The following is a 6,025-nucleotide window of genomic DNA, read 5'->3' as shown; positions in this document are numbered from 1 at the left end:
ATCCTTATCTTATCCTTATCCTTTAACTTTTAAAGCAATTGTTAAATTCTCTTTTGAAAACTTTTTTTGTGAGAAGCGTTCCAAGGTAACGTTAATGAAATATTAATTTCACATTTGATGCTAACTGTTTACAAAAAACTAACTATACTTATGTAAATCTGACGTTACAAAAGTCCTTTCTCCTAAGTGAATATGTGCGTACCCACGTGTTTGTGTGTGTGCACGTGCGAGCGTGTGTGTGTGACTGTGTGTGTGTGTGTGTGTGTGTGTGTGTGTGTGTGGTGTGTGTGTGTGTGTGAGCACAAAGTATTCCTACGTGTATTTTGCAAATGCACAGTTAACAAGTTTGAAAATATCTCATGTCATCTCCAACAAACGGCTTAATTCACACACACGCACGCACAAAACATAATGAATCTTATATGTACGACTACCTCAGTTGTAAAAACACACACAACACGTTTACATGCACAACTGGTGATATAAAACACAATTTTAAAAACAATGTTTTTTAATCAACTTAATTTCAACAACAAAATTGTTATGCTTAGCTGATAAGTTATATTAATAAAACAATAAAAATAAAAACACAAAATGCATGTATACTATTACTACTATACAGTACCGCAGTACTATGTACTGTAGTACTATAGTACAAAGTACCATAGTACAAAGTACCACAGTGTACCATAGTACACAGTACCTCATACTATAGTACTACTGTAGTACAGGGTACATTCACAAAAAAGTACCATAGTACAAAGTACTAGGTACTATAGTACTACTGTAGTACATGGTACATTCAATAAAAAGTACCATAGTACAAAGTACTAGGTACTATAGTACTACTGTAGTACATGGTACATTCACTAAAAAGTACCATAGTACAAAGTACAAAGTACTCTACTGTACCACAAAGTACTATAGTACAGGGTACATTTACTACACAGTACTATAGTACAAAGTACCATGTACTACAATATGTACTAGAGTACATGGTACATTTACTATAGTTTACTATAGTACAGGGTACATTTACTATAGTTTACTATAGTATACTATAGTACATCGTGTGGTACTTTTTCAGCTGGGTATACACACGTCACACACACGCACGCACACACACATACACCCACACACACACACACACTGACACACTGGCGCGCACACACACAGGCTGATTCAGTCACTGTAACGTACGTATGTGAGTGTGTGTGTGTGTGTGTGTCCTGTCGGTTTGGCTGTGTGTATCTGTGTGTGTGTTCCGTTCACTGCTGACCATCATGCTGTAACACATTGTCCTTCAATGAAAGCTTTTTTTGCACTGACGGTGCTTGTGGATAACTGTATACGGCTGACGACACCCCAGACGATACTTATTATATAAAACCTGCTGATTGTTGTGTATTCAACACGGTAAGAAAAATATGAAGAAAGTACACGGTCAGATTGTCGTTGATTATTTTAGTTGTTTTTATCTTTTCTCTCCTTCTTTTTTAGATTGTCAATCTTTGTACTGTCTACGAGCTTTCGTGAAAAAGTCGGTCTTTAGTCTTCGCGAGTGAGTGACTCAGCGTACGCCGGCCTCCATACTTTTGACACCACGGAGGCGGTGTGACGTTTTCATCTTTCGCCGTGTTGATATTTCGCTTCTCGGCCTCGTTGATCTAGTATAAACTCTACACTGAACAAAAAAACACCCTTCGATAGTACTGATGAGCGACCTTGTGTAGGGGAAGGGCTCCTAATATGGACCACTTTTTGTTTCATGCTGATAACTTGCTTGTTTTCTTACGAAGAAGTTTCATTTTGTGTTTGGTAGTCCTTCTCTCTTAGGTTAACCGTTAGGCCAAATTAGAGTGAAATAGCTTTGATAGATATTCAGCAAAAATTAAATACAGAAAAAATCACAAAGGGTCCATATTAGGAGCCTGGGCGCCTAATATGGACCAATGAAGCGGCCTTCACGAATCACTGTAAAAAGCCCCCTATACTTCAAAATAACATGAAACAACTTAGTGTGCAAGTCAGACTAATTCAAATATGCATTAGATTTATCTGTTTCGGGTTGATGAGAGCATTATTTGAAGCACATCAGGAAACTAAAGAAGCTTATCAAAAACAGAGTGAAATTAAGTGAAATTATCAACTTCCACGAAAAGAAAACTATTTGTTATTTTTTTTTTAAATCTCGAGGGCGAGTTCTGGGTTATTTCCAGCAAGCTTCTTAATGAATTAATGAAAATAGGCTTTAGCTTTTATTTTCTTCGATTTGTTGAAGGTGGTCCATATTAGGGGACTCACACATACTTTGAGATTTTGCTAATTTTTTTTTTTTTACAGTAGAAACTCGGGGTCAAGACTGCTAAATTGTAACAAATACGGTCTTAGCTGTCATAAAAAGCAATGTTTGTGTTATAAAAGCGTTGGCTGTGGACAGAAACGAGTCCGTTTTAGGCGGCAAATTTAGAGTGAACCATGCCAAAAGTCCCCCACCTGGTGCACTTACCTTGATCGTGGTGTGGGGGCTTGGGTGCCTTGACAACCTCCGGAGCTATGTCGGCGGGGACCTCGTGTCCCTGGTAGGTCCAACCATGCCGAACAGATCCGCGTGAGGTGGAGGCCAGACTAAAATGTGTACCCTGGTCCTCCAGGTTGGGGGTTCAGCTTAGGGCCAACAACTCTAACTGGTAAAACCGAGTGAGTTACAGAAACAGCGACAAAGGAAAACAACACTGATGTGGACGGAGCGCCTGAGTCCCAGCCCGGGACTTGTATGACTGCCAGCAGTGAAAGCCGTCAGGAAGCTGCTGACACGACCAGGGATGCTCTCAACACAGCAAAAACAAGGATGCCAAAAGTGAAAAAAAGAGAAAAAGGCTAACGGTTTTGAGGTTTGTGTTTCTGCAACTGTTTTGACATGTGCAAGTTGTCCAGATAGGGTGAATACAGCCAATGAAAAAAAGTTGAGCGCTCTAGCGCCGTTAGTTTGTCAGAACAGGAGGTGGTCCATATTAGGAGCCGGTCCATATTAGGAGCCCTTCCCCTACCTTACATTCATGGGGCCAAATTTGTCCAACCAATTTGTTTTATTTAACTTAGAAATTTGATTCATCCTAAAATGTTTTCCTTCTTACTCAAGGGACGTAACCACTCGGTACACGTTTTCGAAGAATTCAATTTTGGGGGTGAAATCTATTAAATTTTACCACCAATTTTCTTCACATGCAAGAAACTGACATGCTTTTCGTCCATAAATAATTTCACTTCTTAATTTTACCAGGAAACAACATTTCAGTCTTGAGTATATGTCGAGGGGGAAATATGTACACAGGCGAAAGATGAAATCGTGACAGCGGCATTGATCGAGGTCAGTGTGTTGATAAAGTTTGGCCTACATACACATTAGTCTTCGGTTACACTCAGTCTAGTCAAAGTGGCTGTTGCTCAAGCTGCCTTGGTCCTTTCCCCTCACTCCTAAGGCAAACAAAAACAAAATAGGTGTGGTTACGGTAACATAGCCAAAAAATATAGGGTAGGAAGGTAGGCAATCACTTTTTTTTTTAAACTTTTTTTTCTAATGTGTACAAATTAAACCTACTTGACAGGGAAATAAGTGTGGGACTCGGGCGCTTTCGCTTTCATTGCGTTTTCTGCACTCGTTGGCTCACGTAAGTGTAGCCTATGCGATCGTAACTTGTCTGTCTGTGCGTGCGTGCGTGCGTGCGTATGTGCGTGCGTGCGTGTGTATGTCTGTGGTAGAAACTCTAACATTTGAAGACGTCACATTACATTGACGTCACATTATGACGTAAGAGGGTTAGACGTCACGCGAAGGAAGTACTGAAAGTCTCGGTCATTATTATTTTGAGCGGGCCGAGACTAGTTGGCAGTCGTGTCCCTGCAAGTAGGCTACATGTGCAGACAGACAGATCTAGATCTAGTGTCTCGCTTTCTTGCACAGTTTCACCTATGCTCTTTCTGTGTGTGTGTGTGTGTGTGTGTGTGTGTGTGTGTGTGTGTGTGTGTGTGTGTGTGTGTGTGTGTGTGTGTGTGTGTGTGTGTGTGTGACGGAGTGATTGAGTTTGTGTTACTGTTTGTCGATTTCTTACGTGAGCCTTGATGGGTTCGCCTCTTGTTTTCTTGTGTTTTTTTAATTTTTTTGACAAATGTAATAAAAAGTTATAGGGTCGGCCCCTAAAAATAGGGTAGGTCGGGTTACCGTAACCACACCTATTTTTTTTTTTTTAGGCCTAATCATGGGGTAAAGGAACTCACTGATACAGTCTAAATCCATTCTGATAAACATCGCTCCACGGCTATTGCCAGTTGTCTCTCTGACCGGACGCTACAGTCCTACGCGAATCTAACAAAACAAAAATACAGAGTTATCTCCCATATGTTTTTCGCGAGCACTGATCTAAATTTGAGATCAGTGTTCGCGAGACGAAAATGATTGCAGATTGGCCGACTTCGACAGTGATCTCCGTTCTGTTCTTCACAGTTATGATAAAGACATCGTTCTAAGGTCAAAACAAGTCAAAACTGAATTTTGGGACTGCTGCCGGAAGCAGACCGTAATATATGCATGGTTTCATCACTGTCAACTGGTTACAGAAAAAATCGTCTGCTCCAGTGAGCGCTGAAACCAAACGGTTGATTATCACGTGACACTTTTGCCATATTTAGAGTTGTTTGCACAGTAAATACAGCCGCGAAAAATAGCTCGCTTGAAACTGTCTTACATATCAATTCCTTTGTAATTTAAAAATTACAAAACACCATGAAAAATCATTATCGACGATCGGGAATCTGCTTATGTCCGGACTGACGATCTAACAGCGAACGACAAGAAGAAGATATCAATAATACATTACAAAAAACTCTAAATATGTTAAAAAAAATCGGTTTCCTTGCCAGACAAGGAAACTCAAGGCATCCTGTCAGGGAGAGAATGAGCCGAACTCATTTTGACCTGAGTTCAGGATGAGTCTAAATCATGCACAGGCCACAACGATATTCCCAACATGTATTGCTTAAAGGCACAGTAAGCCTCCCGTAAACCATCACAGATACTGTCAGGCTTTTACACACAGTACAAACACCCTTTCATTTAAACACTCACCGCTTGAGAACATCCTAGGTGCCCTCCGTAAAGAGCGAGCAATTTTCAAAGAATTTATTTTTGCGTGGTTTATCTTACCCCTGAGCCATCGTGAACCCGTGTGATCCAGTTTTCCCTTTTCACAATGTAGTCGTCAGTTAGTAATTTGAATGCGACTCGATGTGAGCTTATCTGCAATAGCACGTTATTATGTACCTCTCACTATGCACGAAACAAAGGGCTGTAGTTCACAAGAACTCCAGCGATGGCTTTTGACTGTTCAGAGGAACTGGTGATAGGCATAAACCGTCGTCTCCTACGAGAACCACGACCTTGCGTGACCCTGCTTCTGGGCGTTTCTTTTTTCAAACTTTCAAAACTTCGAATTGTACTGATCTTGTCTTGATGAAAAAAGAATTCTTTTATGATTTAAGAATGTTTGTGAAACAAGCTGTCAATTTATTATTTAGATTTTAAAAGTTAGGTCTAGCGCCAAAACGCACCACGGTCCGATTGTCTGAGAGACAATCCGCAAAATTACTGATTATTTGAAAATTGCTCGCTCTTTACGTTGGGCACCTGGGATGCTCCCGTTTGGTGAGCGTTCAAATGGAAGGGTGTTTGTACTGTGTGTAAAAGCCTGACAGTATCTGTGATGGTTTACGGGAGGCTTACTGTGCCTTTAATAATGGCTTCATTTGAAGTTTAGATCACACAGTTATAAGTAACGTCTAGGTGTATCTGTCTGCTTTTACATAATTTGTGTTCGATGGCCTCATAAAATATCTTTGCCGGATCGACGTCAGCAGAATACGCACACCACTACCCCTTCACATATATACGCATACTTGCTTCTTTAGAAAATCCGATTACTAAGTAAGGACGGAGAGAAAATTAAAGAAAGATGGCTACTCAACCTGC

Source organism: Littorina saxatilis, linkage group LG2, assembly GCF_037325665.1.
Source record: "Littorina saxatilis isolate snail1 linkage group LG2, US_GU_Lsax_2.0, whole genome shotgun sequence".
In the NCBI taxonomy this organism is placed as follows: Eukaryota; Metazoa; Mollusca; class Gastropoda; order Littorinimorpha; family Littorinidae; genus Littorina; species Littorina saxatilis.
The sequence above is the reverse complement of the archived record's forward strand: the minus strand, read 5'-3'. Positions refer to the sequence as shown.